This window comes from Lytechinus variegatus, chromosome 18 (assembly GCF_018143015.1).
Source record: "Lytechinus variegatus isolate NC3 chromosome 18, Lvar_3.0, whole genome shotgun sequence".
Taxonomy (NCBI): domain Eukaryota; kingdom Metazoa; phylum Echinodermata; class Echinoidea; order Temnopleuroida; family Toxopneustidae; genus Lytechinus; species Lytechinus variegatus.
The window spans coordinates 21,251,951-21,265,063 of record NC_054757.1 but is presented as its reverse complement, the minus strand read 5'-3'; the positions used below and the strand labels follow the sequence as shown (position 1 = coordinate 21,265,063).

General features: G+C 36.2%; 1 protein-coding gene across 5 annotated transcripts in view; it reads right to left on the bottom strand.

The window, feature by feature from the left end:
* Nucleotides 1-450, bottom strand: part of LOC121432047 (protein transport protein Sec31A-like) — a 31,756-nt gene extending 31,306 nt beyond the window's left edge. For all 5 annotated transcript variants that reach the window (XM_041629867.1, XM_041629869.1, XM_041629868.1 and 2 more), the window contains exon 1: nucleotides 268-450. The gene's annotated coding sequence lies outside the window, so the exon portion shown is untranslated. The remainder of the gene's footprint in view (nucleotides 1-267) is intronic.
* Between the last annotated feature and the right edge of the window lie 12,663 nt (nucleotides 451-13,113).

The window sequence follows — 13,113 nt, the reverse complement described above, 5'->3', positions numbered from 1 at the left end:
TCATTTCTAGAATTAAACAGTAAGATCTCCGCTATTCAAAAATTCTATTCGAAACAAGACAAAAGAACAACACTCGTCTCAACAGCTGTTAATGGAAAGACAAACGAAATGGCGATTCTCGAATTTGACGCGACTCGGTACTCGCTCAGCTCAGCCTGTCGTTCCCCATTGACAACTGTGAGAAAGCCGTTCGGAAAGTACACATCAGCATAACCGATTTCATCGGTCAACAAGAAATTTCGAGCACAAACAAAATATTTTTCTCACCTTGTATGACTGTTTAGCAGAATGAGACTTGGCGAGATGACTTTCACACTAATATCCTACACTCTCATTTACATATATATTGTGAAAGTATTATATGTGAAGTGAAAAGTGATTTTAAAATCAATGATGAAAGCTGCTGGCGGCTCCTTCCGGAACACCTCAACGTGGCAGATAGCCGGCGAAAATTGCACGATGAGAAACTACAGAGGGCGCCAGACTACTAGAAAGTCTCTGGATCTGAGGGACTAGTATCCTCTCATCAATAAAATCCAAAAAAATCTTCCAGTTGACAAGAAATTTATATTCAGAAAGTCAGGAATATATTCAAATACATGTAGGAAATCGGTACTTAAGTTTCATAATAGGACTGTCTCTCTCTCTCTCTTTTATTAGAAACAGGAATTTGTCAGCCTGGTGCGTTTTAACTTTTGGAAACACGGAGCCCGGACGAAAATAAAATTGATGCCACAGGGAATATCAATAATTTTTTGCAGTTGATAATCAATTGGGAGTTTAATGAAACAATAAGTATACCTGCAGGAGTATTGCCAATGTCAAATCAACAGGGGTGGCGACGATATTACATATTTGATGTGATTTAATTCAATGCGTTGGGGGCTCCAATTTTAATTTTATTGCATGATCAATATACTAGTATTGAACTAGGAAATAAGTAAATCAGGTTTTCTGTTGTTAGGCCGCCTATTTACGTCACAGGGATCATGGAAACGGGGGGGGGGGGGGCTGCAGGGGCCTCAGTCCCGCACTTTTTTTTCTCCAAAAACCGTGTACAAGAAAGTTTTTAAAATATTATGATTGGGGGGGGGCATGGTCAGCCCCCCCCCCCCCTCTTTCGGCTCAGCCCTGCACTTTCAAAACCGTTATGCATGCAGCCCCTGTGTTATACCATGTACAGATGTAGGGTGAAATATGTAAAATATAATAGAAAATTTTTATTTGTTTTCTCAATAACTTCCGAATCCTCAACGCTGAAAATAAGATAAACCCGTTATATAATGATCAACAATGAAAACAAATTAACTTATCCCGACTGAAACCATTGGTCCCAATTACCTGGACCAATTGTAATCAACACATTGGAATCTCATTGGACCAATCGGGACCAGTTATTGATCACATGGACGTAAATCGAAATGTAATTCTGACAGTTTTTTTTTTTTTAATACAAAATGTATGAATTATGTTTGTGAACAGGGCTAAATCAATATCTTCATCAATGTCTTTTTCAATAGAGAAGCACGAGCGACATCTACGACGAAACAGTTAATGTTGCCCATCTTCGTTCCGTGTTTCAAGACCGTACTGCTAATCATGCACTGATAAATCAGCTAAGGACGACCACATGACCAAAAGCTCCTAGTCCTCTCCGAGGGGCCCGATTGATTGCTACCTTAAAACTAGTTAGTTACGAAACTAGTAGTCGATTTGCAAGACGACCAACAGCCCTTCTTAAACTTGATATAAATCGCAGCAGGGATTGATGAAGATAAAAGAATACTTAATAATAAATCACTTAAAAATAATTAGAATCAGGTAAAAATAACGAAGCCTTTACATTTTGCATTACTTTAGTTACTGTAGGAATAGGCAAGGCAAAGTTCTGTGTCGATACTTTCCCCATATTTTCATTTGTCTATTGTGTATAATTGTCTATAATTATACTTTCCACTACTATTCTATAGACATCAATCATTAGCCACACCACCACTACAGTAATTGATCATGCTCATATGTATTTTCATCATCATCATCATCGTAATCCTCATTTTCCTCCTCATCATCTACCTCATCGTCATCATCATCGTAATCATCATCATCCTCATCGTCATCATCATCCTCATCGTAATCATCATCATCACCACCAGCATGCATCATCATCATCGTCGTCGTCATCCTTTTTACATCATGATTATTGATACTATTACAACTGTTTATCTTCTATTTCTAAAGTTTGATCATTCTTCGTCATCCATTCTGCTCGTTCAAGATGATTTCATTATTCAATATTATGTTTGGTTCGTCATATTCTGTTTATGTTAATGGTAACTCCCGTAGAAACTCGGCAGGACAGCTTTTTTGCTGGTAACCGCCAGCTGCTGGTAAAACCAATTACCTGAAACATTTTACGTCTATCAGTCATAATGGTTGACGTTATAGACGACAGATATTACTCTCGGGTTATTCAAAGTGGAAACAATGGCAGAGTAGGGATTCAAACTCACAATCTTGCGATTATGAGTCCAATGCTCTAACCACTGGACCACACGACCCGAGCATATTTTCAAGCATATATTCGTACAATTACAATCCGCCTTCAGCAAAAAAAAAACATGTTCAATTACTTCTGATTTATTTTCAGAATATCCTCGATATATTTGTGTTACTTTATTAATGTGATATGGGTCAGGGTTAATCCAATAAAATCTAACAACTGAATTATGCAGTGAGTGAGCTGGGGCTGACTTGGTGTTACACGCCCATACTTGGGCAGGATTTATGTTAATTATTTTCGTGTAGATTTGATTTTCTTTTATCAATAATATCTCAAAGTCAATCACTTTGGCTATAAAAAAACCCGCCCAAATGACCTTGATTAATTGAATATGAAAACAATACAATTTTTTTAAAAGAAGGAATGTTTTAATGTTTATTGTTTTATGAATAACAGTGGTGCAAATCTGCAATATTTTTTGCTGAGCTATAACTTTTCAGAATGTATCCTGTTACTCCCAATGCTTTTTACAGAACCCTAAACAATATTATCTTATTTTTGTTCGAGTGGTAAAAAAATGGGGAAAAGTAGACAAAGGCCAAAAGGGAGAAAAAAAGAACTTGAAGAAAGAATGGTATTTAAAAAGAAAGTTCTGAGCCTTGTAACTCTATACCCCTTCATTTCAATTCAAACAAAAGTATGACGTCATATTTCGACCGCCCTGCCCCCTTTCAAAATTATCGGAAAATATCCTGGCGCCGCACTGGTAGTAGTGCCCCTTTCTTGACTTCAGCCTTTCACTTTTTAAAACATATTATTACAATATATTTTTCAAAAATATCTATCACACGATGCACAATACAAAAGTATGTATATTGTTGTTACTGGAAATAAATAAAATGATAATAATAAAACACAACAAGGTACAGCAATACCGAGAACGGATAGTTTTTACTGAAATTGTTTTAAAAGCATCACGTGATTTCTAAATCTAAAATAGCAACATTAGCATTTAAATTGCAAAATATAAAGGGCAATACTTATATAGCATTTGGATTTGAATTACAAGCATTCAACCGTTTATTATTATTTCATTGTTTAGAGAGAGGGAGAGAGAGTTGTTTACGATTCAACTTGGATGAAGTTTGTCCATCAGAGGAGATGGTTGAATATTATTCCTAACCTCCACAAAAATAAATCAACAATTTGTCACATGCATGTTTAGTATAAAACTTTAATCATCAGAATGCTAAATGATCAAATGCTTCAAACATAGTCTATTTTTTTCTTAAAATAATGATGAAAACTCTTTTAATACCCTGCCATGAAACTTCGAAATGGCTTACGATTTAATTGTGGAAATTCCTGACAGGTGCCATTTTTATATTGGAAGGTTTTATCTTGACTACATGATTGATTGCAAACATGAGACCTTTCGTCGACCAGCAAAAGTTTCATCACGGATTCACACGACATCTTTGACTTTGAACGGGAAAATATTTAGCGACAGGTGTAATTTCCTGAATCCAGCCGCCTTTTCTCGTATTCGCCCCCCTCTCGTACACCCGTCGCGCCTGTCGCCTAGTCAACCAGTGCCGCTCTAGATGCATTGTGGGAACGATCCTAGGGTCTCGGCCATTTTTGTTGTTGAACGGTTCGACTGCGACGAAAGTGTGTGCTGACAGTTGGTGTCATTGACTTCGAAGTCGAATTTAAACAGACCTTAGCTGGTTCGGTTTGTTTCAGGGATACGATCTACTTAACAATAATCTGATGTATGTGAGACAATAGTATATCGAACAGATAATGTGCTCTTAGTTGACTTTGTGGCCTACTTTTGCCAACTGTCGCCATGGAAGCTGGGTAAGCTCATTGAGAGTCATCGGGAAACCAAGTGTTGCACTCCCCAGGGCTTCGGGCGTCATTGACTACAGTCTCTGCTGGACCAGCCGCTCGGCCGTAGCCGTGGAGGGACTAAAAAGTCGAAAGAAAATTCAGTGACAGCTTTTTTAAAAGCATTTGCAACTATGTAGTATCAGAATGATCATGTTGGATATGTGGATAGTTGGACAATATAAACAATGTAGATATCCAGCTCATTTGATTCACCTTTGGATTTGTTACATGATTTGCTTTGGAATTCTTGACGTTCATAAACTTTCATAATTTCATGTTGAGAATTCATTCGCAAAATAGCCATCATCAGCCGCCAGGCCCTGGCCCATCACGAGACCCCAGAATGGCGGCTGGGCCTAGGATTGGGAAGAAAGGAAGGAACAGAAATGTCTCTATGCCGGTGGAAAAGATGGAAGTGTGAGTAGATTCCAACAGTGATCGAGGTCTAGACATGTTCTACATCATGGCATGCATTTTTAATGTTTTTTTTTCCTCTTAATAAAAAATGTGGGGACTGTCAGTGTTCGTCTTTATAGACAGTGTATCAGTCCACAAAGAATGGCAGCAACTGTATGTAATTAAGTTAGTATCAAGCCTATCGTGGAATTCTTGGTGTTTCATCTTTCCCTTTACATGTACACTTTAGAGAAGAACTGTTTGTATGCAATTGGTACCGGTATGTAAAATTGAGTTAGGTCTAGTTGCAAAAACTTGAATTGCAATTTGCAAGCAAGTTATTTTTATAAGTTGAAGTGAGAGCTTTTCAGAAAACCCCCCTGTCAGATTAAAAAGGCTTAACTCGGGAAGTTGAGCCTGACGATAAGTTGGGTTTTGATTAGTAGAAAAAAATAGAGAAAATATTCATGAAGGTTAGAGAAATAGGTTTTTTCATTAGTGACGCCACATGCGAGCAATCCCCCCATTTGATTTCCATAAATTGAAATTTTTAAATGGAACATGAATGAAAGTATTTTTCTTATAAGGCCAAGTAAAATAAGAAAGTAGTTGATCGTCCTCGCGCGCATCACTTTTGGCCGCCGCATGAAAATTTTTGCTATTTACTATTTTCTAAAAAAAAAAAAAAAAAAAAAAAAAATTGTGTTGTTTCTCGTCCTCGCCATCTTCCCTTTTTAATTGCAGCATCAACAGCATCAATTTTCTTGTTATTAACTATTTTTATGGCTGCTGAATAACGAAAAAATTCACAAGATTACTCTGGGATCTCTCTCGCAACTTCAATAACAATTGCAAAGTCCGATATCGCCGTAATTGCAAGAAAGAAAAAAATTCTGATTTGTTTTTTTATTGGATTTTGAAGATACCATCATAAATTAGCGAGGAAATAAAGTTTGCAAACTCGGAAAAGATCGCGGATTTCTTTATTTTTAGTGCATTTTCGGGGACCCCGCTTACTGAATCTGAACTAATCCGTCGCATGCTCTTGAAATATGGCGCAGATAAATCAATTCTAATGACGTAATTTGTATTTCAGCGGGTTTTTTGGTGAGTGATAGCGCCTGTACTTAGATGTGTGTTACGGTGATTGTGTGCTTGTGACTCTGTTGGGAGAACTGCATGTGTGCTAGGATGATTTGACTGTGCTGGCGTGACATGTGAATTTGTGAAATGCATTGAATTTTCTGGCGAGTTTTCTAATGTCAGGAGGCAATGCATCGAATATTCAATGAGGGATTTAATATTCAATATCAATTTTAAAAATGAATAAAAATTGAGCAGTAGTATTAAACATTATGTAAACGAACAAGCACCCGAAAACTGCGATGCGAAACCATACTACCCAGAGCTAAAAATGAGATTGGCTCTGGAAAATTGAACAAGACTCCACGACAATAAAAAAGACCCCCATGCATTTTTTTTACCCTTACATAAATTAAAATGTTTAAATTATTCACTTGACATGAACATTCTGTTTGACAACAATACAGTACCAGTATACATCAGTAATAATACATCAATAGATTTTATTTTCCATAGATTTCCAATCGTAGATATTTATACATATATAATAATATGTATATATATATTTCTAATCATTTATTATTACTATTGAGCATACATCGATCACATAATTCGAGCTTGACATGGCCTGACAATCATTTGAATAAAAAATAGCAAAAAAAATAGTAAATAGTAAGGACCTCCCTCATCACTGATGTAAAAAATCGGACCGAGAAAATGCCTCCGTGTTCTTAAAAAAAATAGTAAGATAGCAAATAGCAAGGACCTCCCTCATCACCGCTCTCAAAAAACCCGGACGATCAACTACTATCTTTTTTTACTTGGCCTAAATAAGGGTATGAAATGATGTGTCTGATGATATTTGTACTGTTCAAATAGACCCTATTACAAATAAAATCAAACTTTTGAGGAAATTATATTGAGAATTTATGTCACACAATAGAATCTATGGATAAGCTGCTCGTCTTCATCACAAAATCAAAACTAAAAGGTCAAGTTCATCTCAGAAGAATGTTGATTTGAATCAATAGAGAAAAATCAGACAAGCATAATGCTGAAAATTTTGTTTACATTGGATATAAAATAAGTTATGATATTTTAAAATTTCGCTTATTTTTCACAAAATAGTTACCGGTATATGGACAATTTAGTCACATGCAAATAAGAAAATCAATGATGTCCCTGACTTACTTTTTGTTTTTTATTGTTTTTATTGAATTATACAATATTTTATTTTTTTACAGATTTGAAAATAACCAACTTGACTGAATCATGAAAAGTTAAACAATGGTAATTCAACATGTTCAGGGAGAAATTAAATTTTGTTTCACAGAACAATGAGGAATTAGAATATGTCATATTTCCCTCATTTGCATACCGACCGGGGGGGGTTGTTTCACAAAGATTTAAGAATGACATAGAGTCGCACTTATATATATCTAGTTGCACGCGGTATAAAAGGCATGGCCACATTGGTCAGATCATGCGAAGAGGACGTGCACTGCTGCGTATTTATCAATAAGATTGCGTGTTGCATCATGTACACATTTGCATCTAAGTGTGGCTTAACCCTATCTAGGCCGGGGTATTTTGGGAGTTCCAATGGCCGGGGGGGGGCCTCCCAGGCCCCCCCCTAAGATCTCGGCCGTCGACCGCGCGATCGCGCCGAAAATTGGCACGTGGGTTGCCTTGGGCATAATCTACAAGATTGTATAGTAATTTATTTATGCGAATCGCTATTAAGTGATTATGCTAATTTATGCGTAATTAGTATTAGAAATAATACTTTTCCCTCTAACTCCCTAAATAAAGCTCTAAATGTACTAATTTTTGGTATAGAAACTCTTTGTGGTGTCCTTAGCAAGTGTACATGGAAAAAATTGTGATATCAAATCATTTTCTTATGTATTATATTGTTTTTTGCAATTTCTTATGTATTTCTTTGTTTTTTGACCTTTTGTTTTTCATTGTTTTTTCAATGAAATTTGTTAGGGACTCTTCTGTGATCATAAAAAGCATAAAATGAATACATTTAGACTAGAAAAACTAAAAATAATCATACATTTATGAATTTTGGTTGAAAACACAATTTGCATTGACTTTGTACACGAAATCACGTTTTTGAGCAATTTCCGGTCTGACATGCACTTACATAATGTTGCGTAATTTCGGAACCACGTACCCGGGTGACGCAAAATTGGTCTCAAAAGTTGCGCAAGACTTGAAAGTAAAAAGTCAGTGAGCGGCGCGGTCAAAAAATTTTGCACGGCGAAAATATTGTGCATTTCGTTGAGGGGGGGCCTCCGAGGCCCCCCCCGGCCTAGATAGGGTTAAGACATACTTACGTATATTTCTTTGTGAAACACCCCCCGGGATGTATAAATGTTTTGTGAAATTAAGCGAAACTTTTATGTCATAACTTTCTTATTTTACATCCAAATTTGATAAAATTTTCAGTGTTATGCTTGTTGGATTTTTCTCATTTTATTCAAATCAACTTTTTGTTGGGGTGGACTTATCAAAACATTCACCAATATTTTTCTTAATTTTTTCTACATAAACCTTTGTACATGTAGCCTAAATTTACAGTGTAGGCCTACAATCCCATTCTCAATATCTTCCCTCTGCGCCTTTTAATAGGTTTCTAGATTGAAGGCGTACATCAAATTTAGTGGGATAACTACATTGTCACGTTACTAATGATTACGTTCTAATGTACGGCACCAGTAGTAATATTCTTGGGATTGTATATAGGTCTGTCACCTCAAAAAATAGGGCACAGCTTTAAACTAATCAGCAGGTTTGATTTCAACTCCTTTGATACAATTCCTCCAAATTTTAGGAAATTTTGAGGAAATTACGCATTTCATCAATTTCGTTCTGATATTGATGAGTTATTCACCATTTAAAAAAGTTTTACTTCATGTATATTTACTGTTATCAAGATGATCTTAGGGATCAGGTTTGAGTAATGAATTAATGATGATGATACACCTAAATTGATGATGATGTTGCTACATTAAATGATGCTGGTGATGGTGATGAGGTTGATGATGATGATGTTGATGCTACGTTAAATGATGGTAGTGATGGTGGTAATGATGAACATTCATCGACATTGATTATTTATGTATCCACCAAACAATGTGTTCAGGACAGTTGCTCCAAACCTCTAATATTTCCCCAGTTTATTCAAAAGAGAAAAAAAACACAGAATGGAGTTGGATGGTGCACGTCAGAGCAATATTAAATATGCACTTTTCATTAAAAACGTAAAGAATGAGACCTCGTAAGGGATTAGAAAAGTTGACCTTTGATATCATGACACTGCACCTGTCTTGAATGGATGCTCTCCAACACTCTTCCTCTCATCACTTCCCATGTGCGTCATCCAGTTATGATAACCGGATGCAGGTCCTGTTATCTTTTTTTTTTCAAAGGAGTGATGATGATCTGGTTGACATGGGCTTAGAATTGTAGGTGATCCCTTTCTTTGAAGGTGATGATGATTTTGGAGTGCAAGGACGCAGAATTTGTTGACTATCCTTTTCTTTGAAGGTGATTGTGGCACAGATTTCATAAGGAACAACATTATTCCACAGTACTTGTATCCTGTTAAAAAAAAACATTGGATGCCTGCATTGAACAATTATTGAGGGGTGGTACTAGGCAATGAAAGTCTTGGTCGTTCATTCATATGAGTGCTTTACAAGCTCCCAAGTGCATTACGCCGATTTGGGATCTAATGCACCAATTATTCAAATTTTTACTTGATATATAAATTCAAACCTTAAAGGGAAAATCTGCCCCCACAAAAATAACTGTATGAGTGAAAAGAGAAAATACCTGTTTTGATGTAAGACAAACATGATTTTCACTGAAAATTATTAAAAAAAAAACAGATGAGAAATAAAGAGATTATGATATATTTTCTAATTTTTCTTTTTTTCACAAAAAGTGAAATTTTGAAAATTTATAACTTATTTCATCCGATTAAATTTTTTTTTTAGTAATATACTTGTTTGATTTGTCACTTTTGATTTAAATCAACATATTGTTGGTCCAGGGCTGGATTGGACCATCAAATGAATGAAATAAAACTTTGCTTGAGTACAGGTTTTCTAAATATTGATCAGGCAAAAAAAAATTTTATTTTCGGGGGCTACTTTTCAATAACCAACTGCAACATTAGACAAGCTTTAGCATTGCAGTCAATGGGAATTTCCAGTTATAACTTTCAGGCGGAGGGGGGTGGGGCTTAATCACTACCCTTTTATTCTTTTCCTGAAATGGTTATTCTTATACCCTTTTCATAAACCCAATTACTATGAATTAGGCGGCTAATAGCAGCATAATTTGGTCGTAAAATTGGAGGAGGACAAGAGTTATCCGCATTACTCTGATGCTGCTATTATCCGCATAATAGCAGCATCGGGACAAGATTTTGAGTTTATGAACGCATTTCCAAATAATGCGGATAATTGCCATGATGCGGTCACAAGGTCACCCTTTTCCAACACAACCGCATCGGAGGGGGCGTGTCCAGTTGTCATGGCGATTATCCGCCTTTTTCATGACGGGCGCTCGTAAAAATAATGCGGCTTATTTTCAGAGTTTATGAACGCAATTTTTATTGAATTATCCGCATTACTCTTAGGCGGCTAATTGGAGGATAGGTTTATGAAAAGGGTATTCTTAATAGATCTCCAGTTTAAATCTTCTGCCAAATCATCTGGTAGTTTTCTACAATCATAATCCCCTGTGTATGGTTTACATGTACATGTAGTTTCTGTATAATCCCAGAATAAAAAAGCGCCAATATAGACCGTAATCACCTCTGACCACAGGTACCACATAATATTGATTTTCTTATAGAGAGAAACGCACCGTCTATTGGTGATACCGTAATTGACTCAGTGAAGGTTGTGAAGATACAGTAGTCCTGTCATGAATAGCATTTTTCACCAAGGATAAAGTAATTGAAACTTTTGACTGTATTTGACGTTGGTTTGGCTGCATTGAAATAAGTCTTTCTTGAGTTTTTATTACAAATTGTATTTTGCTGAGAGCTCAGGGAAAGTTTGTAAACTTTTTGCCCTATAACTTCTATTGGAAATGCATGTACATACTGTATGTACAATGCATATCAAAATGGAAGATTTCAAAACAAGATGATGAACGCTTCACTCTATTCTACCTTCTTCAAGTCTTGAAGCTCCCTGTCTTTTTTTTACATTAATCAGTGATGATATTGATAACAAAATCACTTATTTTGAAAATTAAACAGATTCCTATATAAAGTAGGCATTCAATGATTAATAAAGAACTTTTTATTTTTATCAATTATTAAACTTGTGTTTTGATTTTTGTAAAAAAAGTATTAGGGATATTTGAATAAATAATGTTTTTATCTAATCCCCTCTCTTTCAAAAAAAAAGCCCTAACTACATGCACATGTACCAACATGGAGGGATGGCATTTCGGTTTACTGTACAACACTTTCTACAATGTACCTCCATGTTTACAGTAAGTTTATGAACTTTTAGCATCAAGTAGGAAAAAAAGAGAGTAATGTTTACTTAATCCTTCAGTTTGCTGGATATTATCCACCTGTATCATCCCTCCCAGGGTGTGTGCATAACAACAGATGTAATCGTTGCTATAGAACTCGGCCTAGGGGTTGCCACTTGAAGAACAAAAACAACACCTTCCTCAAGAGTGTATTGGCCCACTTAGAAGAGACAATCAAACAGTTTAAGCCAGTCAAGTTTTTGTCCATTTCTTGTAAGGGGTTAAGGACAGTAGGACCTTTATTGATTTGTGTCCTCAAGAGGAAAATTCAATGTCTTTTCTGAAGAATGGGAAGTTAGGGAAGAAGTATTGATAGCTTAGCTCTGCCATTGTCTAATTATTTGGCTGGCTTGTTTTTCCAGGGAAAACCTTCCCATTAGAGGTTTGTGGTCAGGGCTCTATTGTCAAGTTGTGAACTTTTTTTTGACAATGAATTGCTTGCTCTGACCTGTAAATATACTTGTATGAGTAGCTTCTGCTTGGTTATAAAGCTATGAAAAGCTATTAAAGACAAAAGAAAACCCATCAAGAAACTCCTTGTTTTATCACAATATGCTGAAATTTGACAATTACCTGTAGATTGCATTCACTTTTCAAGTAATGAATATACATGTACAGGTTAGTGGTAAATACATGTAAGGCAGGGCGCGACAAACCCGCTTGCCCGCTTGCCCGGGGCAAGTGAAAATGATGTGCGGGCAAGCACCTCTCAAAGTCAATTGCCCGATCGGGCAAGTGGTTGTTGCGTCTTTTTTTTCTGTACCGTACCTCGTTTTTCCATAAATCATCCAAAATCCACACTCAAAATCATGAATCAGCCTTAAAAAATAGCGAGTAGTGCAGTTTCAAATTCCGAAATTGCGTTATTTTTTCTGTACCGCGTATTTCCATACATGGTACCAGGTATGAAAAAAATCAACGCAATGGCCGGGAAACAGTTGAATGTAGTATAGGGGTCCATTATGACTACCACCATGTGCAATTTCTAATGCACATTTTCCCCCTTCCGATATCACAATTCTGTGATAAAATAATAAGAATTACACAGGAAATAAATCACAGAGTCTAGTAACCTCGCATTGGTGAGTTGTCATGTCATTCGGCTTTGCTTTTCAAAACGGCCTATTAACATCCAAAATAACTTGCCGTATTTGTTAATTATAACTTAAAATTCATTTGTTTCCCTTTTTGAGGGGATGAGGTAAATATCAGACAATAAATCATCAAACAAAGCTCCATCTATTTTACAAGGCCGGCGGGAGGCTCACACACGTGCGCATACTAGCTAGCCAGTCTGAGCTCTGTCTCTCTGCCAGAGCTCTGGGGGACAATTCGCTCAGTAAAGGCCTCAATGATGGTGATTTTCTGTTTCAGACAGAGTTTACATTTCGGGTATATTATTCAAAACTTCCAATAAAGTTTGATGATTTCTTCATTGTCATGTATATTTAAGTTATTAATGAATACATTCTCACCAAATTTAGACTCCCCCATAGAGAGATGCAATTTCCGTAGAAGTCTGCGTTTTCAAAGAACTTTAGGAAAAGTTAGGGTATGTGGGCCTTTATTACATGGCTGAGTACAGGTTATTGTACTGGAATAGGCGAAGTAGAAATTAGATATTGAATTCATTTATATCAAAGTTCAACTCACAGTCACAAACACAC